This window comes from Pectinophora gossypiella, chromosome 20 (genome assembly GCF_024362695.1).
Source record: "Pectinophora gossypiella chromosome 20, ilPecGoss1.1, whole genome shotgun sequence".
Taxonomy (NCBI): Eukaryota; Metazoa; Arthropoda; class Insecta; order Lepidoptera; family Gelechiidae; genus Pectinophora; species Pectinophora gossypiella.
This window is the reverse complement of record NC_065423.1, coordinates 7,615,581-7,642,547: the sequence shown is the minus strand read 5'-3', so window position 1 is coordinate 7,642,547 and position 26,967 is coordinate 7,615,581.

The window sequence follows — 26,967 nt, the reverse complement described above, 5'->3', positions numbered from 1 at the left end:
CGATAGCGATAAGCGCTGATTGAGGGAAATCGTCGACCACGCCGGCGGGGTCGGTATCCCGTCGGTATTACTCTATGGCTAGAGTAATCGGGTCGTCGAGATCGTATAATACGTCCTTCGGACGCCGATACTTTTCAGTACCGTCCCTAAGCGGGATGTATTCGGAAGATTCGTTTTCGTGAACCTACTCGTCAATTGGTTGGTTGGATGCTATATCGACAAAATCGTGGGTCTTAAATTAGTGATCATGTGTGATTCGTCAATTGTCAAGATGAAAGTATTTCTTCCTTCTAAACATGTCCTTTTTAAGTAGGTGCCTCTCGACATGAGTAAAATGATGCAGATATGACGCGAGCTGGACTGAAATAGCCGTGAAGCCGGGTCGTTGTCTTGAAGCATACGCGTGCAGGGTGTACTTGCAAAATACATATACGGTCACCAGCATTAATATGTATACACTTTGGTACCATGTCACATTAACTTTTTTGACAAATTGAACTGTAAGTCTCATTAAATGTCAAATATGTTAGTGCGACAGAGTCCTAAAGTGGATACATTATATTGCTCATGACCGTAAGCCCTAATGGGGTGGGCAAAGCCACAAGTAATCAGAAGACTTGCAGCCACTGTGAATACGGACTATGAGTCTCTTCTACTTCTTCTATCGTGTGGGTTGTGAGGCTGATTACCAACCTTATCAACCCTGGTGTGAGGGTTATTATTGAGCTGTCAAAGGCCTCTGACGTGACTCATGTAACAGATACTTACATCAGTAAGCTATAACCGGAACCAACGGCTTAGCGTGCCTTTCGAAGCACGGAAATATCTTACTTTCGGACAATCAGGTGATCAGTCTGTAATGTCCTAAAAAACTAGGGATCACGAAGTGACTATTCAGAGTCCTAATACGATACAGGCGATTAGGCTCATCCAACCTATCACGTTGTTCTAACAGAGTGCGGGTACATAGTTCATCTTGCGACGGATGTACCTCTGAATACTCCAATTGTGATATAGTCATCGAGCTTATGTTATGTTGAATGCAAATATTATTTTGAAATACTTATTAGTGGAGCCAATAAAGGCGGATATTTCGATCAAATATTCATTTGCGCCACTTAAGAGGTTTTTAATTTTAAATGATATAAAAAATTACCCCTACAAAAGAAAAAATCATCAAATTCGGACCTGTCCCTGGTAAGTTAGAAGTGAAACCCTTCATTGACTCCACTATTATAGGACGATATTATTTTTGAAGTTTAACCATCTTGAACTGATGATGTAGGCTTGTTTTTTCCTTAACTATTTTAATATCTAAACTACTTGTGATACTGTCAGGTGGGATTTGAACTGGAGACTTGGCAGACGTGTCTGGCAAATGCAACAATTTGTCATACGAGGCAACAGTTGGTATTAGGCTGTGTCTTTAACAGGGGGCGGAAGCGGAAATGGCGGCATTAAGGTGGCATCATAGTCACCATCATGATTCAACCCTGCTTACAAACAAGATAAAGGCATATTGTTGCCTGGAAGAAATTGCAGCTTTAGCAATAAGGCCGCCTGTTGAGCTTGTCATTATTTTTGCTTGTTTCTGTACTAAGTGTCCGGTGTGCTCGATAAAGTTCATCATCTCCCAAGCATCATCCCATTTTTCACAGGGTCTGCTTACCTAATCTGAACATTTTGACAGGTTCGGTTTTTCACAGAAGCGACTGCCTGTCTGACCTTCCAACCCGCGAAAACCGGCTCAATACAGGTTAGGTCACATACCTCCGAAAATGCATTTCTCGGGAATGTGGGCTTCCTCACGATGTTTCCTTCACCGCTGAGCACGTGATAATCATTTATGATCCAAACATGGATTCAAATTCATATTGTTTTTTTTTTTGCTCAATAAAGTTCATTTATTATTATTAATCTTCTATGCTGTTTTGGGAGCGAATAAAAAACATAGAACACGTTCGCTTGTCTTCGCGGACATGTTGTGAAATCCGACAGAAGGTTTGTGTCCTTTCTAACATAATAGACTAATGTTACGTACGATGAGGTGATCACTTGTCTATTCCACTCACGCGCCGCCACCGCTATCGCTCCGCTACCCGCTGTAGTCTACACCGCGAAATAATAATGCGTATGAGCATATGGGTTGTAAGTAGACTAATTAGAAATTAGACCAAATCGAGACCAAGGACTACAATTTTTGCATCAGGTGATGCTATCACGCCTATTTCCCATTGGGGCAGGCAGCGACCACGGAATTCCATTTGCTTCGATCGTGACATACTTCTCTTGCTTCCTCCATAAACTCATTTCTTGCTTTTAATAATAATAACCCCCAACTTAATAGCCCAGTTCCCGTTGTTCCCATAATCTGCAATAGTCTTGAATGTTGTATACGCCTGTAATGGTATAACATACGGTCATTGTCCGTTGAATTTTATTCATGTAATTTTTATGTATATACCGATGGTGTATCTTAAATAAATAAATAAAATAAATAAATAAATAAATAAATAGTCCTACACGAACCGAGGATTGTCTTTGGGTGCACTCTCCCATAGTGCATATAGGGATAATCGTCGGTTGGTGTCGCACAACATTTAGATTTTCGGCCCCACGCACGCCTTCCAAAAGTCCGGGACTCTATAGGCCCGAGATATGGAAACGACATACAAATAATAGTAACACACTATTGCACACAAACTTACAAGACATTTACAGGATAAACTTATTCTATGGTGTCCCGATGCTTAAGGTGATTTTTTTGTTTCTATTTTTCTATCTAAGTATATTATTAAAAAACGGACGAACGTAACGCCCACTCTGATTGTTGTGCCAGCAACGGCCGGAGTGGTGGAAGTAGACGGAGGGCCGATTTCAAAAGATATGAGAAATAGGCGTGAGAGAATAAGAAAGATTATAATCCAAACACCCAAACATCTCAACTCGCAGTGGAGCAGCGTGATGAAGTCTGCTCCATACCCCGTCCGGTTGATTCCGGGGAGGCCTGTGCACAGCAGTGGGACATGTATGAGCTGTTTAGGTATGTTATGTTATAATATTAAAGACTGTCTCCTACTCATTCCACCACCTGTTCAACATACTTCCCACGACGTGAGCAGGTAGGTACGTGAGTTGTCAATCGAGCTGAAGGCAGCAATGAATCTCGAGCTAACTCAGTCAACGCCGCATTTGCGCTCTACACTGATTGATATGTTTATCAAATTACTCGCTAATTTTAAACCTTACAGCCATTTCGGTATCGAGTATTTTTGGCTGCAGGTTTTGAAATACATACCTACACCATAGAGTCTGGCTAGCGAAAGCCGTGTAAGAGAAACGGCGGCAATAAAAAAAAAAAAAACTGAACTTTATAATTATTATTCTTGGTTTTCTATTTTCATTGTGTAAGAGTGAATTCGCAAAAATAGCAATGAGTGTGATCTGTTATACTTAATTAAGGAAATCGTATATTGTACTAGTAGTAACAGCCTCCGTGGTCTAGTGGTTAGGCTCACGATCTGGAGGTCCGGGTTCGATTCCCGATGGGAACATTGCCGAAATCACTTTGTGAGACTGTCCTTTGTTTGGTAAGGACTTTTCAGGCTTGAATCACCTGATTGTCCGAAAAAGTAAGATGATTCCGTGCTTCGGAGGGCACGTTAAGCCGTTGGTCCCGGCTATTAGCCGTAAAAACACCTCCACCAACCCGCAGTGGAGCAGCGTGGTGGAGCATGCTCCATACCCCCTCCGGTTGATTGAGGGGTGGTCTGTGCCCAGCAGTGGGACGTATATAGGCTGATTATGACTAGTAAACAATAATTAATGATTAATTTTAAATACGTACCTATAAATAAGTCCCCAACTTATAATTTTTATAAATATTCTATCCTAGTCTAACCGATGTTCGCTTTTTCCTTTTTTTTATCATTCTTTGGTTACGGAAATCGATTATTGAAACACTTTAAGTTAATTTGTCCATCCAGTTACTGATTGTTACACTCTGTGGTAGTCTGTTATTGGCTTAACGATGTAAACTAAATACTGTTAATACCTCATTTATAATTGTAAGCTGTTGACTACCTGAATAAAAGAAATAAATAAATAAATAAACTTTGTCGCATTAGGTAAGCCTGTAAAGATAGTCGTTGTTGTGAGTGAAATAAATAAATAAATAAGGTTGTTGTTGTAGTGCCCTTGGCCTTACAGGGTTCCTGTTTGTACTTTCCTCTACTTTTAAGACCTCTGTAAAAACATCACGAATGCAATAAATATCTTATCTGATCTTAAGTTAAGAAATCGTTATACACTTCCCAAGTGGAGGTACACACATACATACATAAGACTTTTTTTTTTATCACGCCTATTTCCCGTTGGGGTAGGTAGAGACCACGGAATTCCACTTAAGTACCACGATCCTGACAGACCACTTTGGCTTCTTCCACTCTCATCAAAGACACTACTGACTGGAGTTGATACTAGATATTTTATTCAAATTCAAATTCAAAAATATCTTTATTCAGTAGGTAACATAGTTACACTTTGAATCGTCAATTTTTACATAACGAACGTCTCATCCGCCTAAAACTACTGCAGCTTCTCACAACCTGTATAGCCGGGGAAAAGAAGCTGCAAGAAAAACTTCGGCACAGGGCCCTAGACGTTCTTTAAAAAAATAAACATAAAATATTTTCCGTAGCATCTATATTTTATTGCTTATTGCAGATTTGCCACTTTATGAACGACTTGGCCGGACAAATGGTGAGCACTGAGCCACTGCCGTTTCTCTTGGAAAGTTTTCGCCAGACCATGTGGTCTGGCGTATCACAATCCACGTTGGAAATAGATCCACAAGTTACAAGAAGACAATTAACAGAATTAACGTCCACTTTTATCATTGGTATCAATAAGTATAATCAATCATAAAGTCTATGGCCTCGTAAACTGCGAAAAAAAAGTCTATCCACGGATAGCATATGATCGTTTCTATAACAAAATTGATCCCTACGACTTGTTCTGTGTTTACGACAATAGATCGAAACGAATAATTTAACCTTAGATTACTTTTAAAAAATTCTATGTAAGTATAATGAGTTGTCAATCATCTCGCTGTTTTATGAAAAGCCTGTATGAATATTGTCATCTTGGTATAATGTAATCAGAAGTAATTTTAACTAAGTCCAGACTTTGAAACTTCAAGATTTTAATTATGTACCTAGAACCTATTTCATCGTATGCTCTAAAAACTTGTCTAACAAAGTAGACCAAATTCCAGCAGATTTGGAAGTCACTGACGTCCTAAAAGTGATCTAATATGATCTCTTTGACATTGGTTTACCGTTGTATTAACGACCTTAAATATATTCCTCAAAAACAGTATAGATGGCGCTGTTCAGATTTTCCTTTGTTTAAACTTCTAATTTCATAGATATTTCATGGATAACAGACATATATGTATCTTTTATCTTTGTTTTTATAAATCTCAAAATAAAACTCTTCTGGGATATCCCCGCATGCCTATAAGGCATGATGCTATGTTATTATGTCTTATTTGATAAATATTTATTTACCTACTAGTGATGTGCCGGATCGTTAAAAATGTATATCCGCGGATACGGATCTGAATACGGATATTTAGTGTAAAGATCCGCGGATACGAATACGGATCTTTATTCATAAATAAAAAAATGTTATAGTTTGCTAATATTGACCTCATTAACATTATAAAAAAAAGATTAAAGTTTTAGTTATTTCATTGTTATAAAAGTAATATTTTATCTTGCTTTCATTATAAAGATCTATCTATCTAAATGTTTGCAATATAAAGGTGCCAAATATTTGATTTTAAGAAATAAAATCAATCTGAATGGAATTTCATAGTTTTTTATTTAATAATTCTACTTAATCACCTGAAAAAGATCCGTAAAAGATCCGCGTGAAAAGTAACGGACACGGATACGGATACGGATATTCGGAACATCACTATTACCTACCTACATACAAGTAGTTAGTTAGTTTAGTAATTAACAGTACCCACGAGCTCTGACCTGGGGTGCGCGTGGAAAACGCAAAAGGGGGCGGCCCAAGAAGACCTGGCGACGCTCGGTTGACCGAGAGATAAAAACTCTCGGCATGTCATGGGAGCAAGCTACAGAGACTGCAAAAGATCACGAGGAGTGGAAATCTGGTATTCGAGCTCTACATCCCAATAGGGGATAAAAGGATTAGAAGAAGGAGAAGAAGACATGTTCCTCATTATAAGATTAATGATTACCTAGTAGCCTAGTTAAACAATAATGTAAATCTAGTTCTAGAAGAGCGGAGTTTCCTATCACAAGCAAATCGTTGCTAAAATGGAGCCTCCGTGCACCTGATAATGTAAAAATAACAAAGATAAAGAAATAAACATTTTTATTTTTTATTTATTTATTTTACCTAAATGATAAAAATGTTTGGTATTGAATGTGTCCCTCTAGTTATTAAATAACTTGTAATGTATACCCTCATTGATTTAAAAGATGTGTTGCTGTTGCAGTTTCTTGTCATTTCTTCTCTTCAGCCATAACACCTTGCGAAATGACGTAAATTCAAAAATGTTACATTCTCCTTCAACAAGTTTATCCATGATAACGTTGAATAAATGATTCTGATTTCTGAGACACACTAGTTTTCTGTCCGCGAATTTCTCAAATGTCAAACATCATTCACTATTCTGACCGGACAAAAGGACGTATCGAATCGCAAAGTTTATGTGAAAAGAGTTTCAAACAGGTTGCCTCCACCTGTAGCTTTCCACTTGTCCACGGTGGTCGTTAGCCGGTCATTCCCCAGATGTCTAAACACGGGTGCGGTTGCTCCACTTGGCGGGCGTGGGTTTATTTAACCTTCAGGTGGATTTAAAGGAGGAATGATCCGTTTACACGCTCCATTTTTGCGTTGCGAGAATGTTCAATGTGAACTCTATTTCGAACCTTAACTTTTATTATTCTTGTAAGTATGTCAATTCCATATCACGTGTCGTGCGAAAGAAAACATCGTGAGGAAACCCACATTCCCGAGAAATGCAATTTTCGGAGGTGTGTGACCTCTAACCTAAATTGGACTGGTTTTCCCTTCGCGGGTTGGAGGGTCAGACTGGCAGGCGCTTCAGTAAAAAACTGGACCTGTGAAATCTTCAGGTTAGGTAAGCGGACCCTGTGAAAAACAGGATAATGATAGGGAGATGATGATTTTGGACTACCTCAATTGGGATATAGTCGTGACCTAATGTAACAATATAACAATAAATTATGTATGTTCTTCTTCTTCTATCGTGGGTCGTGAGGTGAATTACCAATCTCATCAACCCTGGTCTCAGGGTTATTATTGAGCCGCCAAAGGCCCCTGACATGGCTCATGTAACGACTACTTACTTACATAAGTAAGTAGTAATCGGGACCAACGACTTAACGTGCCTTCCGAAGCACGGATCATCTTACTTTTTGGACAATCAGGTGATCAGCCTGTAATGTCCTAACCAAACTAGGGATCACAAAGTTATTTTTGTGATATGTCCCCACCGGGATTCGAACCCCGGGACCTTCGGATGGTGAGCCCAATGCTCAACCACTGGACCACAGAGGTCGTTATGAATTATGTATGTAAGTCTAATAAAATTGAAGTACTTGGAAATTAACATTGGTTTTAATCGCAAATGCGACGTTAATAGAAGCCTCTGTACTATTATTGTATGCCATATTATGTATTTGATTGATAATGATTCAGAAATCAGAAATTAGAATCATTTATTCAACGTAATTATCATGGATAAACTTGTTGAAGGTCAATATAACATTTTTGAATTTACGTCATGATTTGTTACTTTGTCACTTAAGATTATCCACCTTGGGTACCTTATTCTATGCCTAGGTATGCCTAAATGCTAGTAAGCACCGCGCAAAGAGCGGAGTTTTTTTATGTGACTAATTGTACATTTGCCGCAAACGGCATGAACTACTTGGTCAGACACGTGGGGAGCACTGAGGGCTCTCACCCGGTACAAAATTTAAGTCAATAGGCCTGAGGGTGGCCAGTTGGGCGCGAACCTCGGCTCAGGGCGTCGTCTGGAACGATTTCATTTGAAAGAATTAATCGAATTCTGTGAATGAGGGGAAAAAGATGCCGCATAGGTAAGTATTGGCATGAAATCTACTTGGCCGGACCGTGGAGTGAACGACTCTTACTAAATAATAATACAAGTCATCATGATCATCAGCCCATTAACGTCCCCCACTGCTGGGGAACGGGCCTTCCCTATGGATGGATAGGGAGATCGGGCCTTAAACCATCACGCGGGCCCAGTGCGGATTGATGGTTATTAACGACTGCTAATGCAGCCGGGACCAACAGCTTAATGTGCCTTCCGAAGCACGGAGGAGCTCGAGATGAAAACTTTTTTATTTGTGGTCACTCATCCTATGACCGGCCTTTGCGAAAGTTGCTTAACTTTAACAATCGCAGACCGAGCGTTTCCCGCTGCGCCATCTAGGTCCTCAATAATACAAGTACAACTTATATATAAACTTACAATCACGTGATAATGAAAGGCATACATAAAGTTATATCAATACAAAGAAGAATTAACATCATTTATTAATCCATGCCCAAATATTTCCATCAAAACACGACTTTCAACAATTACTTAATATAATCGGATAACAATTTCCAATAACAAAACACTTGTTCGATGACCTAGGTTGAACAATAGGCGATCTTATTGTAAGGATTTTGTACCAGGTAACTTGAGGCATTCTTAGCAAACAGTTCTAGAGACGGAGTAAAATTTTGTATTATTCCATAACAATGTGAAACAATATGTAATACAAAGCTTATTGTTACATGTGATATACATGTACATATTATTATTAATAAATGTTTCTTTCTTTCTTTTTATTGTAATTGTTGTTCGAATAACTTCGGTTTAGCTATTAGATGTCATCATCATCAATTTAAGAGCCACGCTCTTGTCGGTGTAGCATTTTCCATTCCAGTCTATCAAAGGCCAATTCCTTGACTTCCCTATAAGACACGACGTTAACCTTTTCTTTAATCTGGTCCATGTAAGCTCTTCTTGGTCTTCCCCTTTCTCTCTTCTATTAGATGTAAACAACATTAATTTTATTAATGTTGTTTACACTGCTGCCAAGTTTTGTAGCTAAGGATTTGAACCGGTTACCCCCTGTAACCTTTGATCATGTGGACGTGACGAGACTTCTTAAAGATATTACTATAATGAAGAGTGAATTACTTTCGCTACGAAACGATACTATATCTAAAACTGAAGTACAGCAACTGCAGACAACAATTAGTGACGAGTTAGAATTCATTCGCGCTTCTCTAACTATCAGCAAGAATGCCGAATGTAATAATCAGACCGACGGTCACACGTCAGCATCACCGCGCCCGCTTCCGCCTGTGCTCTCACCCCGCGCCCGAACTTGCTCGCCTGAGGCGGTACACATGCCGCTATACCGAGACATCGTGTGTGCGCCCCGCCCGCGCCTTCAAACACAGCACACGAAAACCGCCCGAAAGTCACCTGTGCGGACTGGTCATAACGGCTCCAAACTGACCGCTGCCGCGATGCGCCCGGAGTGCGGAGCGTTGGTTTGCAGTATACCTCCTAAACAAACTGCAACTAATGATGACGACGAATTTAAAACTATTCAACGCAAGAGGAACAAGCAACGTAATATGCGTGGAACTCTTCAAAACTCTTGCCGAATCCTAGTCAATGAACCTAAGATTTCTATATATTTATCGCGAGCGGTTAAATCTACATCGGAACAGGACATCCGGGATCACATTTCCGACATGAGAGAAAAGTGTGAAGACGTGACATTGTTGAAGCAAAACCGAGAAGTTGATTTCAATTCATTCAAAATTACTATTTTTGCATCAAAAATTAATACATTTTTAAGTAAAGATTTCTGGCCTAATGGATTAGTATTCCGGCGTTACACACAACGTTCTCTAAATAAAACTTTAAATAATGAAACTTTAAATAACGAAACAAAAAATCACAATGGACCAGTCTAAAAACAATGCTGTTACGGTTTCTTCTACCTGTGGATCGGTTATACCGACTTCCTTACCTACTACTATGATTACTTTTAATTGTCAGTCTATCAAGAGGTCGGTGCAACAGGTGCGCGATCTGTGCGCCAAAGCAGATATTGTCGCGCTACAGGAGACCTGGCTCCTGCCACACGACCTGGACTTCGTGCACCATGTGGATGGTGACTTCGGCGGTGTAGCGAAATCGTCTGTCGACACCTCTGCCGGTGCCCTGCGTGGAAGGCCGTACGGTGGACTTGCCCTACTATGGCGAAAGTCGAAGCTATCTAACGTGTCCGTTATCGAGTGCTCTAGTGATAGGCTTTTAGCTATTCGCGTGACTACTGTATCGTGTTCGTTCATAGTTTTTAATATATACATGCCAACCGATGAAGTCGATAATCTTCCAGACTTTACAGACTGCCTATCAAGAGTCTCTGCCATAGTTGAGGAGAACGATATTTCGATGGTTTACGTTTTGGGAGATTTCAATGCTCACCCTAGTGCATCTTTCGGAAAAGAATTGCTAAGTTTTTGTGACGAGCAACAATTTATCTGTGCAGATATAAAGATGTTGGGGATAGATTCAGGTACCTATACATTTATCAGCGGTGCTTGGGGTTGCCGCCGATGGCTGGATCACTGTGTGATGACTCATGCCGCCTGGAGTACTATTGTATCAACTGATGTCATAATTGACACTTTCTTATCAGATCACCTCCCGCTACGCGTCGTATGTGATATTAGTGGAATATGTCACAGCAGTTGCTCTACTCTTACAAATAGTCCTGAACGAAACGATGTGAAGTGGGGCAACAGGGACGCTAGCCAAATAGAAATGTATTTTAATTATTGTAACTCTAGTCTAAGCAGGATTAATGAAGTGATATGTTGTTCTTACTGTGATAAAAATATTGAATGTCAGAATATTGATGAACATATTACTTTTATTGACATATTGTACGATAATATTGTGGTAGTCTTACAAAATGCTGCCATATGTAGTGCTGGTTCGAGTTCACATGGTTCCAATCAACATAAACGTAAACATATCACGGGCTGGAACTTGCATGTTCAGGAGAGTCACCGTATGGCGCGTTTGTTTTTCGAGTGTTGGGCAGCGGCGGGTTGGCCGTCCACAGGCACAATATATGAGAACATGCGTGAAAGTAGGAAGAATTTTAAAAATAAGTTACGTTGGTGTCAACGGAATGAAGAAATGATCAAACTCGACATGCTAGCTACATACAGAAAAGACAAGGACTTCACAAAATTTTGGAAAGCTACTAAGAAATTAAATTACAAACAATCTTTGCCTGTGTCTGTGGACGGTTTACAAGAGCCAAAAGATATAGCAGAGATGTTTGCCAGAAAGTTTAGGGTTCAGCCAGTTCCCGTTCCTTGCTTGTCGACGACGGAACAGAATGCAACGCCCGATTTCAGTGTGAGCGATTGTTCTTTACATATAACCGCGGAAGATGTAAGAAAGGCTATAGCTCAGACGAAGCGTGGCAAATCTCCTGGACACGATGCACTGAGCATTGAGCATTTGCTATGTGCAGGAGAATTGCTACACTCAAAACTGAGTTATTTCTATAATCTGTGTATTAAATACAATCACTTACCTGAAGCGTTGATGAGGACACAGATAGTGCCCATCGTAAAAAACAAGACGGGTGACCTTAGTTCTGCAGCTAATTATCGTCCTATTTCTTTGGGAACGGTGATTGGTAAGACTTTGGAGAGGCTGCTACAGCCTGAACTGCTGAAGGCATTAAATATTGATGACGCCCAGTTTGGCTTCCGTCCAGGGCTCTCGACGGACTCGGCCATTATAAGTTTGAAGCACACGGTGGGTCACTATATTGCTCGTGATACAAGTGTGTACGCGTGTTTCCTGGATTTGAGTCGTGCGTTTGATCTAGTGAATTATAATATACTCTGGAAAAAACTGCGCGACTCTAAGGTGCCAAAAGTAGTGGTCGATTTGTTGAGGGTTTGGTACGGCGGCCAAACTAACAATGTTAGATGGGGTGACACGACTTCCAACGATTTCAGGTTGGATTGCGGAGTTCGCCAGGGAGGGCTTACCTCTCCGGACCTTTTTAACCTCTACGTAAATGACTTGATGGGTGAGCTGAGGAGGACCAAAGTCGGTTGTCACTTGGGCAATGTTTGTGTAAACAACCTAAGTTACGCTGACGACATGGTGCTCCTCAGCCCATCGATCAATGGTCTCAGAAAGCTTCTTTCGGTCTGTGAGCATTATGCTAATGCTCATGGACTGAAATATAATGTGCTGAAAACGGAAATGATGGTTTTTAAAGCTGGTAAGGGTCCGGAGAGTGTGCCAGAGGTAAGGTTGACTGGTACGGCGGTTCAGGTTGTTCGGCAGGTCAAGTATCTCGGACATATACTGACACCTGAGCTGAAAGACGATCTGGATATCGAAAGGGAAAGGCGGGCGCTCTCGATTCGATGTAACATGCTCGCCCGTAGATTCGCTAGATGCAGTTCGAGTGTTAAGAACACATTATTCAGGGCTTACTGCCAATGTTTTTACACCAGCCAGCTATGGGTTACATACAAAAAAGCGTCCTTGAGAATCATGAGAGTCCAGTACAATGATGCTTACCGCATTCTCATGAAGCATCCACGTTATTGTAGTGCATCGGGCATGTTTGCCGAGGCGGGAGTGCCAGACTTTTTCGCTGTTGTTCGGGGCCGCATCGCTTCTTTTTGGGAAAGATTGCGAAAATCGAACAATAGTATCCTGAAAGCTATCTGTGAAGATCTACCTAGTCCAATATTTAGACATTGGTTGGGGGTCCATCTGAGTTCGAACCAAAAATAACTTTTAACTTTTAGGTAACTACTTGACTGGGTTGTATTTTACTACACTCTTATTATTTCATTTTATTTTATATTTACTATTGTACTTATTTGTTTATCTCTTTTTGTATGGGTTTATTGCCTCAATAAAGAAATTTTATTATTATATTATTATTATTATTATTAAGCGATTAATTGACACTTATTTATAAATCCACTGAGACAGCCCTGAGCTTTTTGCTATAATAACATATTGACTCCAATTCCTGTAGACACCTCCTAATTTTATTTTAAGTTATACCCGTAATGTTCTTATCCGCCGAAAAGAAAAGGGTCGGATGATTGACAACTATGAATTTTAAATAGAATATCCCGGGCGAATAAAATAGGCATCCCGCAGATATTCAATCTGTGACGTGTGCTGTCAACGTATTTCTGTCGGGTTATTGGCCAACATAAAAATTTGGGAGGGTTTTTCTAAATTCCTGCGTAAAATTCACGTGTGTTCCAAGTCTGTCGGTTGCGCGTCCCTTTCCTTTTCAGTGGATAAGAAAATGACGGGTATAACTTAAAATAAATTTAGATGATGTGTACAGTCATGAGCAATATAATGTACCCACTTTAGAACTCTGTCGCACTAACATATTTGACATTTAATGAGACTTACAGTTCAATTTGTCAAAAAAGTTAATGTGACATGGTACCAAAGTGTATACATATTAATGCTCGTGATCGTACTGGAATCAGCATCATTATACATCAATGGCTGTTTGAGTCTATATGGTCCTGTGGTACATCGGTTTGCTTCTTAAAATGGTAGCGCCGGTTTGAACCTTGGTACCGGAATTGCTCCGATGAGTTATTAATTTACCCTAAGTGCAGTTTTCATTAACACAGTTGGCTCCACTATTATATAAGGTTACCCCGATACCGACCCCGCCGGCGTGGTCGACGATTTCCCTCATTCAGCGCTTATCGCTATCGACCCACTAGGGTCGATTAATTCTTTCAAATATTTTTCCTCTCAGACGACGCCCTGAGACGACGGCCTGTTGTCTTAAACGTTGTACCGGGTGAGAGCCTTCAGCGCTCCCCATTTGTCCGGTCAAGTAGTTAATGCCATCTGCGGCAAATCTACAATAAGTCACGTCAAAAAAAAAATTATATAAGGTCCACCATCCATCACGTTGCTCTAACAGAAAGCTCGGTGAGGAGCGAGTACTTAGTTCATCTTGCGATGGATGTACCACTGACTACCCCATTGGGATATAGTCGATTATTTATAAATATATATATTGTCAAAAAAGGTTGTAAGCTACCCAGATGAAATAAAATAAAAAAAATTGTCGCAATGTCTACCACGTTCTTATAAAATGCGTTGTAAGTTGTTATTACCCTTTGATTTTATAAACATAAACGAGAAAAATAGAAGTAAACGAATTTCTAAGGAACGTGTCAATCTCGAACACGAGGCTAAGTAATAATCATCCCTTTCAGATAAATTGATTACTTTGTTGGTAGATAAACGAGTAAAGCCACGGGCGGTCGGTAGTTAGGGTCCACGTGTAATCTAGGCATCTTGAAATGTTTAGAGGAAGCCCTTTGTATCGCTGCGCACTCATTTACAACAAAATCCCTGGTATTTTAAAAGTGAACAGTGATGATATCTTTAAAAGCGGCCTCAAATCGATGTTGATTAAAAAATGCTATTATACTATAAATGAATTTATGAATGACAAATTAAACTTGTATTAAATTAAGTAAATTAGAATTTAAGTATGGTACTAACTGCATGCTAGTAATATAATTTTATTTAAACCTAACTTTAACTCTACCAAGATGATAATTTTATTAACTCACCATTAATATTACAATTGGAAAATGTAAATATTGTAAATTATAATGTAATTGCCCTCTTTGCGACACCCTGACAGGGTATTTTATAGTATGAATTATTATTATTATTAATGATGATATTGTAACATAACATGCAATTAATAAATAAATAAATAGTCTTTAAGGTATCAAAAGGCATTTTTTACGAGTTTCACGTGAAGAAATTATGTCACATATATTACAAGTCAGTCGATTACATAAGATTACTAAATCTTTTAAGGGGCAATGTATACGTTTTTACAATAAGATTCCCATTGACATTCAGAATTTGCCTTTCAACTGCTTTAAGACAGTAGTTAAACAAAAACTTTACAAAAAAGGTTATTATAAAGTTAGTGATTATTTAGAAGATATGAATGCATGGGATTAACTGTCTGAGAACTGATATTAGCTAAATTACTCAATTGTATATTAATATTTTATGTTTATTTTTATTTTTTTAAAGAACGTCTAGGGCCCTGTGCCGAGTTTTTTCTTGCAGCTTCTTTTCCCCGGCTATACAGGTTGTGAGAAGCTGCAGTAGTTTTAGGCGGATGAGACGTTCGTTATGTAAAAATTGACGATTCAAAGTGTAACTATGTTACCTACTGAATAAAGATATTTTTGAATTTGAATTTGAATTTGTCATCATGGTTCTGTAGTCTTCTCAAACGGGGAGCGCCGGTTGGAACCCCAGTAACAGACTTCCATCATCATCATCTCCCTAGCATTATCCCGTTTCCCACAGGGTCCGCTTACCTAACCTGAAGATTTGACAGGTCCGGTTTTTACGGAAGCGACTGCCTGTCTGACCTTCCAATCCGCGAAGGGAAAACCAGCCCTGTACAGGTTATGTTAGGTACATACCTCCGAAAATGCATTTCTCGGTAATGTGGGTTTCCTCACGATTTGTTTCCTTCACCGCTGAGCACGTGATAATCATTTTATGATCCAAACACGAATTCGGAAACAATTTCGACGATCATTGGTTTGCCTGCGCTGGATTCGAACCTGCGACCTCAAAGTGAGAGGCAAGCGTTCTACCAACTGGGCTACCACGGCTCTCCACAGACGGACTTCCATCAATAAGTTATAAATAAATCTACTCACTTATTGTTAGTAATAGTAATATTTTTTAACTTTTAAACAAAAGTTTTGTCTAAAGGTACCCACTTTCTTTTTTATATAAATGCATGCTGTGTTTACTTATAATTAGTTCCGGCCAAGTAGTTAATGCCATCTGCGGCAAATCTACAATAAGTCACGTCAAAAAATACACTACATTTAGCTTATAAGTTGCAAATGTGTTACTTATTACAATGTATTAATGTAAGTGATTGTTAGTAAACCAAATAAATAATAAAAAAAAGTTCTTAATTTATGTTAAATGCAGTTTCCACTAACACAAAAAGTAAGTCACGTAAAAAATAAAACAGTTTCCGTTTAAAGCACGTGTACCTATATTGCATAGTTTACGTAGGATTTACACATCCATAGTTTTCTTTGCGCAGGAGTCAAAGATTAACTACATCGGCGTGTGCTCAGCGTTTAGATTTTGATATGAAAATCGAAATTGGATGTATGAAATGGGAATGTCGTGTGAAACATGGTGTATATCAGGACCGCGGGTGTATTTCTCAGATTACGTACGTAAACAGCCTATATACGTCCCACTGCTGGGCACAGGCCTCCCCTCAATCAACCGGAGGGGGTATGGAGCATACTCCACCACGCTGCTCCAATGCGGGTTGGTGGAGGTGTTTTTTTACGGCTAATAGCCGGGACCAACGGCTTAACGTGCCCTCCGAAGCACGGAATCATCTTACTTTTTCGGACAATCAGGTGATTCAAGCCTGAAAAGTCCTTACCAAACAAAGAACAGTCTCACAAAGTGATTTCGACAATGTCCCCATCGGGAATCGAACCCGGACCTCCAGATCGTGAGCCTTACGCTCTAACCACTAGACCACGGAGGCTGTCAGATTAGCCTAAATATATTGCAGTTATTTGGTACCTTCTGTGTACTTTTACGTACCTCTCCTGAAAATCTGTGTACCTACGTCCATACAGAGTGTGCGGTAGAGTTTGCCGCTCTAGGATTGGCTTGCACAGCCATGAAAGAAAGTGCATTTCTTCGAGGCAATGACGTCATAAATCGTCTGAAACAGACGTATAAGGCCAATGAAGATGATGATGATGACGTCCATACAATGATATTTTGAATATTAGGTACACCCGCCATCGTGATGTCAGAACCGCGGGTGTACCGTTAACCAATATATGTATGTACCTTAGTACACTGTTTAACTACATTTGGTACCTCTTGTGTACCTCAAGAAACAAGTATTAACCAATAAAATACGGTATACTTTCTGAGAAATTTCAAAAAAACATTCTTTTCTCTTTTACGTCGTTACTATTTTACTTAAAAAACAGTAATCGAACCCAGAACCTCCACATTAAGCATATACTACTATGCCCATCCCGGGATTCGAACCCAGAACCTCCACATTAAACATCTACTATGAATGGGAATGTTGTGTGAAACATGGGTATTGAGTGTGTGTACAGTCATGAGTAATATAATGTACCCATTTTAGGACTCTGTCGCACTAACATATTTGACATTTAGTGAGACTTACAGTTCAATTTGTCAAAAAAGTTAATGTGACATGGTACCAAAGTGTATCATCATCATCATCCAAGCCGTGTCCGGCGACGGCGACTCCTAAATGTCTATCCCAGGTCGATGTTATAATAGGCTCTAATGTGGCTAGCAAAACCGAACTTCGATTTGAAGGTAAAGTGTATACATATTAATGCTCGTTGAAGTGTGGGATGATAGGTCATGAACTGCAGCCACGTGGTGTAGACGCGTGTGGGGTAGTAAACATATTGTGGGTGCTAACTGCAGTATCGTCGTGGAAAACTTCTATGACGTTTGTATGTTGTTTGTGAAATACGTAGGTAGAAAAAGTACATAAACTGCCTATACGTCCCACTGCTGGGCACAGGCCTCCCCTCAATCAACCGGAGGGGGTATGGAGCATACTCCACCACGCTGCTCCACTGCGGGTTGGTGGAGGTGTTTTTACGGCTAATAGCCGGGACCAACGGCTTAACGTGCCCTCCGAAGCACGGAATCATCTTACTTTTTCGGACAATCAGGTGATTCAAGCCTGAAAAGTCCTTACCAAACAAAGGACAGTCTCACAAAGTGATTTCGACAATGTCCCCATCGGGATCGAACCCGGACCTCCAGATCGTGAGCCTAACGCTCTAACCACTAGACCACGGAGGCTGTTAGAAAAAGAAGTGTGGTAGAAAGTGTGGTAGAAAAAGTATAACACACAATATAACCACAAATACATTCTATATGAATTTGTCTGAGAACTGATATTAGGCAGCTAAATTACTCAATTGTATTAAAATATTTTATGTTTCTTTTAAAGAACGTCTAGGTCCCTGTGCCGAGGTTTTTGTTGCAGCTTTTTCCCCGGCTATACTGGTTGTGAGAAGCTGCTGTAGTTTTAGGCAGATGAGACGTTCTTTATGTAAAACTTGACGATTCAAAGTGTAACTATGTTACCTACTGAATAAAAATATTTTTAAATTTGAATTTGTAACGGTGCCCAGCTAGATTTACTTGACGCCCTCGCTGGGTCTCACTTCCGTCTACATGGCCGTAGGCCGTCAAGGATTAAGGGCGTCTGTCTGTCTATCTGACTGTCTGTGTCGCTCGCACGTAAGTGCTAACGCGTAAGCGTTAGGCAGCATACGAGATTTTTGTATGAATTGTCTAGGCTGTGGTATGGCAAAGAATGCATTTAGCTGCTTAACATCCCGTGCGCATCATAAAAGTAACGCGTTATAAAAAGTTATTGGCAATCATAAATACAATAAACATTTGGCATTTGTAATACTTTAAAAACAATAACAAACCGAGTATTACATAAGTCGGTCACGACACGACCCTAATACCTTGGCTCGTCTCCAGCGGTAATTATTACAAGCTGAAAGATCTGTTCTTGCGCAATATAATGTAACTCTAGGAATGCAGGTATGAAGGTTATAAATTAATGAGAAGAATTAATGTTGGTTGCAGAATATTTCACACAAAACTGGGAAAGCGGGATAAGCGGACTGGTGCGCGGGATTTTGTATAAAACCACATCATTTTTACCGTGTGCCGACTTACCACGTAAGTGTGAGCCAGATAGACATTCCGCCGTCCCTCTTATTCTTTAACGGATCACGACCATTTAGACTAAAACCCAGAGGGGTGAGGGGGCGGAGAGTACCGCTGTAACCGCATTCTTTATTCTATCTTCTTCCTCCAGCCGTCGACCGTATTCATTAGTAGCGTCAATTGTAATGTGTACACCACTCCAAGTATTGCGAAAAGGTCGTAGTGTCGTATGCACGGAATGGAAGATCGAGGCCCAAACGCGCATTTTGTATGAGAACCCCTGTTGCCAGATCAACCTCGCTCTATTTTACTACTACTCCTGCAAACTGATAACTACGATAGCTCTAAGTACTGCTTCTCAAATTCCTTAGCCACTTTACCGCTCTTCTTCTTCTATCGTGTGAGTTGTGAGGTGGAATACCAACCTCATCAACCCTGGTATCAGGGTTATTACTGAGCCGCCAAACGCCGCTGACATGGCTCATGTAACGACTACATACTTACATCAGTAAGTAGTAACCGGGACCAACGGCTTAACGTGCCTTCCGAAGCACGGATCGTCTTACTTTCGGACAATCAGGTGATCAGCCTGTAATGTTCTAACCAAACTATGATAAAACTACAAACAAACCTCGCCGCTTCTCTCGCTTTCCTGGTTTTGTGTACATCAAGCTTAATTTCAAGAATCATTTACCTTGTTAATTACGTTTTACTGTTTCGGATAATTTATTATTTCCGATGCACGGTTTTACGACGGATTTGACTTTGAATACTTCCTCAGTGTGGTGACCTTCAGTTGAGTGTGCGAGAAAAATAAGTATAGATAAAATAGACTCACGTACATACATGCACAAACTCACGTCTATTTCGCACCGGGGTAAGCAGGGATTATTGAATTCCATTTGCTTCGATCCGGTCACACTTCTCTTGCTTCCTCCACATTCTTCAATCGTTTCATACACGCACGCCGGTTCAGAGTAGATCGTACTGAACCTAAGGACATCTCCAATTTGGTCAATGTACGTCCTTCTAGGTCTTTCTCTTTCCACCAGACCAGCGTGCCAGACCTTCGTGTTATTATACTGCTTTCGTATCCTTCATCCGCTCTACGTGTCTAAACCAACAGTAAAAGTAAGAATATAGCTACGTTATAATTCTTCAGTACTTGTTAATATAAGTTATTTTTTGTTAAATAAACACATTCTATTTTTATTTTTTTTTACCAAAAAAATGTACATATAAATGGAATAATGCAGACATACCAATAAACCGTCTTGGGTTTGTCCTGGCATGCCATCGCTTCATTATATCTTGTTTTATTCTAATAAAATAAACAATGCAATTGACCTGAGGAAACCACGTTTAAATCCAAAACAAATAAAAATACAATTCCTACTTAAAAGTAATATAATATGTAAACAAAAAACTAATATATTAAGTATACGGGATAACAAATAGTTCTTTCGCAGACTAAATAATAACATGAAACGATTTTCTGATATTCCGATTTTTTTTCTAAATGAATAAAACGCCTGGTGTTACATGTGTTTCCTTAGTTATTAAATAACTTGTAATGTATATCTACTTTTTCTTAGTTTCTTGTCATTTCTTTTCTTCAGCCATAACAACACCTTGCGAAATGACGTACTAAGATTCAAAAATGTTAAATTGATCTTTAACAGTTTTGTCTATGATAGTTACGTTGAATATATGATTCTATTTCTGACGAGTGTGAGTGTGGGTGAGTGTGAGGAAAAGTGTGTGAATGGCGATGGGGTGTGGTATTCTTACTGTGTTTTTCATCCAACTTTGTAGGGGCTGATTTAAGTTCAATTTTGTGTGACGCCGTAACCTGAAAGATCACTGTACTTATAACCTGACCTTACTCGTGTAACTAGGGCTATTTCCACTCTAGGGGAAAAAAACGAGGACATCGACCCCGCACGAGCCTGATATTTCATTTCAAACTCGCAATGAAAATGCACTTTATGATCGACTGCATTTTCAGGCCTTAGGGACTGCTTGTGTTACGTGGGGTAAGCACGTTACAAAGTTGCATTTGTTTACTGATAGAAAGGAAGGGTCACTGTCGTCCTGTGGTATACCAGCTTGCTATTCAGACGGGGCGTGTCGGACTTGCACCAATGCGTTTCGGAGGCAAGTATATGACCTAACCTGTATTGGGCTGGTTTCCCCTTCGCGGGTTAGAAGGTTAGACAGACAGGCAGTTGCTGTTGCTGTTTGGAATTCCATTTATTTTGACAACTGTCACTGTCGATTGTTTAAATTACTTGTGCTGTCCGAAGTGCCCTAGCACCTGCACTATTAAAGACCTGTACGAAGCCACTGACAATGCCGTAAGCGTGGCCAATTATTGGTCAGCAAAAATTTAGTTTCGATCGCCATCGACTCGCAAAGAAGAAGACCAATGAGTTATTAATTGCTCTTTTCGACGGCTCGACCATTATAGATGGCGATACGGCTCACCACCTATCACGTAGGTCTAAAAGGTCGATGAGGTGTGAGTACATAGTTAATCTTGAGATAGATGTACCTCTGACTACCCCATTTGGGATATAGTCGTGAGCTTATGTTTTGTTAGAAAGGGGGGTTAGCCAAGTTGCTAACAATATGACAATCGACAGTTTGTTTTTGACATGACTTATTTTAGATTTGCCGCATATTATGGCGTTAACAACATGGCAGGGCAAATGGGGAGCTCTCAGGGTTCTCACTCGGTGCAAATTTTAAACAATCGACAGTGACAGTGGTCAAAATAAATGGAATTCCAAACAGCAACAGCAACTGCCTGTCTAACCTTCCAACCCGCGAAGGGAAAGCCAGCCCAATACAGCTTAGGTCACATACCTCCGGAAATGCGTTTCTCGGGAATGTGGGTTTTCTCACGATGTTTTTATGTTTGATGTTATTAGAAAATAAATTTAGATTTAAGTCCGTTCTGGATTCGAATCTGCGATATCACAGTCAGAGTCAACCGTTCTTCCAACTGGGATATCACGGTTCTCGACTAGCAGTTAAAAATATTTCACCCAGGGGAAAGCGACTATATTGTTATCAGTTGTCCAATCATGTGTTGCAGGGAGTCAGACACGTGTGAGGTCGATGCCTTGTGGCCTTCAGAGGTCATCGGGGGCTCCACAGGTTATTTCAGGAGATGAAATTGCAAAGTTGGAGAATAAAAATGCGAAGGGTTTAATGTACTAGGAATAGTGGAAGGCAGTCGATATCGTTAGTAAAGTAGGTAACATAATATTGTACAGGAATGATTAGTATCATATCACTGATGGAGCCGTGGTAACTGGGCAGTTGGTAGAACGCTTGCCTCTCACTTTGAGGTCGCAGGTTCGAAACCCAGCACAGGCCTCAACCAAAGTATGTGGAATTTGTTTTCGAATTCATGTTTGGATCATAAATGATTATCACGAGCTCAGCGGCGAAGGAAAACATCGTGAGGAAACCCACACTCTCGAGAAATGCATTTCCAGAGGCGTGTGACCTAAGGTGTATTGGGATGGGTTTCCCTTCGCGGGTTGGAAGGTCAGACAGGTAGGCTCTTCTGTAATAAACCGGTCCTGTCAAATCTTCAGGTTAGGTAAGCGGACCCTGTGAAAAACGGGATAATGCTAGGGAGATGATGATTAGTATAACATTCCGAATAAGCCGTAAATGTGGGTAAGTCCAGCCAGCGTTATTGGGCTACGAACCGGAAACCCTAGGTTCGATTCCTGGTGCGGACACGTGAATCTTAAGATTTATCGGTAACCTGGCGCCTGCCTGCAAAAGTCCGAAATGAACGATTATCGATAATATCTCATGAATTACGCGTAAAATTTTAAAAATAAAAATAGGCTCACGAAAACGTTAAGGGTTTTTTAAATTATTTTTTAGTTCCACACTTTTGACTTGGCAAATTATACCTACTAATGACTACTGAATAATCCCGTCAGTATTCAGTAGTGTTACAAACTCTCTGTTTATATTATATTATTATTTTTTGCATTTATTATGTTTTAGCACAATTTGTGGGTAAATTGCGAACTCGTTCATACCTAATTCCATTCATCCTACTTTTGAAAAGGAACTCACGCCCATGATCCAAGAGGGGTAAGCAGACTACAACTTGCCTTTTGGGGTTGTCAATTGAGGTAGTCAGAGGTGCATTCATCACAAGATGAACTAAGTACCCCGCCTCACCGAGCTTCCTGTTAGACCAATGTGATAGGCCATAATTTCTATTTACTGTTTAATTACGAAGACGATATGGTCTTTATTCTTTTATGAAGTTCTTTATTAAATAAAAGATTTAAAAAAAAAGTGATAGGTGAGCCGTCTATAAAGGATTGCCAATTTGGAAGAGTTTCTGAGTGAAGTACCTATATTCTTGTTTCATACTTCTTAGAGTGTGATTTTCCCGTAGTCGAGTTTTAATTTTTAAACTTATATTTTTGTCGATTTATTTATGAAAAAATACCCATAAGATGAAAGGGCATTTATAAGCTTAATAATGAAGGGCAAAAATAAGTTAAGCCTATCAAACTATCGAGTGAATCCGATCGATTTGATTGCCTTAAGTTGTTTTCCATAATTTCGCAAGCAGGTACTTACTTACCTTTCCTCCAAAATTCGGAATAAATTTACAATCCGAGTTCAATGACTATTCGAATCGGCCGCCTTAAAGCGATTTTCCAGTAAATTTAATTCGAATTCAAGGGAAGATTTTATAATTTGATAGGCTCTCTTATTTGAAAATGACAAGTAGATTTTCTAGATTGATTGGGATTATATTTTTATTGGATTTTGGCAGGTTATTTATTGAATATATTTTTCATTATTTACGTACTTATTAAAAAAAAGTGAGCCTATCAATTTATAGACTCTTATAGAATTATCAAATTATAGAATTATAGACTCTATTCGATCGAAATTTAGCTTAGACAAGTAAAAAAAACGCGTTAGCCTCAGAATAAAAATAGGATAAGCGGTGGGGATATGAGACAGATTGTAGTTGAAAATTGGTTTAACATTGGTCATAGGTTGGTCCATAAATTATTTATTCTAAAGGCTGTTTATGTAGGATGCCATTGTGACGGATTGACGATGTCACCTGAACAAACTTCGCAACCAGAGAGTTGTCGAATGCCATCGTAAAATTCTCTTTCTCTTTTTCTCTCGGCATCGAAAGGAGCCGACAATTCTAGTATATGACCATATAATAAAAAGGGAGAAGAGAAAAAGAGCTAGTTCAGTTTTAAAGCGTTCGAGGCGGGAAGATGTGGAAAAGTGAAAGTAAAGAAATAGTGGAAGTGAAGAAGCTGTGTTTCGAGAAGTGCTTAGTGCAGTGTTAAGTAGTGTTAAGCACAGTGTCAAGTGCAGTGTTTAGTGCAGTGTTAAGTGCAGTTTTAAGTGCAGTGTTTAGTGCAGTGTAAAGTGGAGTGTTTCGTATAGTGTGCAAGTGCTGAACCGCGTGTGTAGAGAATAATTTCGTTTTCCCTTGTATTTAGTGAGTTTCTTTCCAATCCGGACACTCACTTCCGTAACAATTTTATAGTAGTGCCTGGACAGTTAAAGCGATAACTTGGCGGCGTTCCATTTGAAACCTTAATACGTCCGTGTAAGAAGGCTTCCTTACGTCACAATGAGTTTTAATTTCTACTAATCACTTGCCAAATATGTTTGCAGACAATTGTAACCCATAATAGGAGTGAGGTTGGACTCCGACCTTTGTCATAAGTCATCGTAATGACGAAAGTAATGGGACAACAACTTTGTGTTTGATATGCGATCAAATATAAATATTTGAATGAGTAAAATTTATTAGCAATAGCCGTCGACCGTATTTATTAGTAGCGTCAATTCTGATGTGTACTTACACCACTCCAAGTATTTCGAAAAGGTCGTAAAGTGTCGTATGCACGGAATCGAAGAAAGAGAATGGAAAGGCCCGAATGCGCATTTTGTATGAGAACCCCTGTTGCCAGTTCAACCTTGCTCTCTTTTACTACTACTCCTGCAAACTGATAACTACGATAGCTCTAAGTACTGCTTCTCAAATTCCTTAGCCACTTTACCGCTCTTCTTCTTCTATCGTGTGAGTTGTGAGGCGGAGTACCAACCTCATCAACCCTGATGTCAGGGTTACTATTGAGCCGTCAAAGGCCCCTGACATGGCTCATATAACGACTACTTACTTACATCAGTAAGTAGTAACCGGGACCAACGGCTTAACGTGTCTTCCGAAGCCGGATCATCTTACTTTCGGACAATCAGGTGATCAGCCTGTAATGTCCTAACCAAACTAGGGACCACAAAGTAATTTTTGTGATATGTCCCCACCGGGAATCGAACCCAGGACCTCCGAATCGTGAGCCCAACGCTCAACCACTGAACCACGGAGGTGGTTAATGTAAATATAATGTGATAGGCTGCAATTTTAGTGACAAGAGCGTGGCTCTTAGTGATGATATCTGTCTTAGGACTTAATATCAACAGTGACAGCTAGGTAAGTGTTCGATTACCTGTGGCTCTGCCCACCCTATTAAGGATTATAGGCGTTGTTTATGATGTTTCAAAAATGTTTAATATCTACAGGGTGTTAGTGACATCGTAACGAAAACTTTGAGGGATGATTCAGACTATGATTTTGAGTTGATACCAATCTTCAATTTCCGTCGCAAAAGTATGGAACTGAAAATAATTAAAAAACACTAAAATATTCATGAATTTTCCGACAGGAAATTCCACTTGATATCAACTCAGAATCATGGTCTGAATCATCCCCCTTAGTATTCGTTACGGTATCACTAACACCCTTACCTACTTGTATGGCTATACGTACTTGTACGGGGTGTAAGTGACATCGTAACGAATACTGAGATGGATGATTCAGCTTATTATTCTGAGTTAATATCATGTGGAATTTTCCATCGCAAAAGTGCAAAATGAAAAATAATTTAAAGAAACTAAAAAAAAATAATGAATTTTGCGACGGGAAATTCGACTTGATATCAACTCAGAATCATGGTCTGAATCATCCCCTTAGTATTCGTTAGGATCTCACTAACACCCTGTATATTACACTTAGCACATAGAAATAACTTTTGGAAGTCATTGTCAAGGTCGAACATTTAACAAATCATTCACAATAATTATCACTAAAAGCCCTGTCATCCGCTATTGTAGTATCATTCGTTACAGAAATAAAATGAATAACTTTCAAGGTCACCGAATGAACATTTATTGTTAGGTTCATTTCGTTTGATGATAAAATATTTCGTTCGATTATGCAAATTTAATAACTACAACACGATTGGCATTAGCGTTTTAACTGCATCCGTTGTCCAGTCGTTGAGCGTTGGGCACACGATCCGGAGACCCCGGGTTCGAATCCCAGTGAGGACATATCATAAAAATAACTTTGTGATCCCTAGTTTGGTTAGGACATTACAGACTGATCACCTGACTGTCCGAAAGTAAGATAATCCGTGCTTCGGAAACCTCGTTAAGCCGTTGGTCCCGGTTACTACTTACTGATGTAAGTGAGTAATCGTTACACGAGATTTGATTAATAAGTTTAAGTAAATAGTAAATATACTAGTGAGAAATGTTCTTAATATTCAGTTAATCTTTTATATACATATTTATTACTTAATTAAAACACATAATAACGGGTTCTTACCGCGTTCCGTCGTTACCAAGTGCCATGATCACGGGATGACTGAGATCATGGCACTTGCAACAGTGTCGAAATATCGGGAGTCTCATATCCCTACTTTAAACGCGGTACGAACCCATTATTATGTGTTTTAATTATGATAGTAACCGCGTAAACTTAAAACAATGTATATTTATTACAATAGTTTATTTCGTTTTTTATTTGATTATTTGGTTGACGGTCAAGGCCAAAAGCCGAAGACTGAAGTCATGTATTATTAATATTGTCCAGGTGTCCGTTGGAC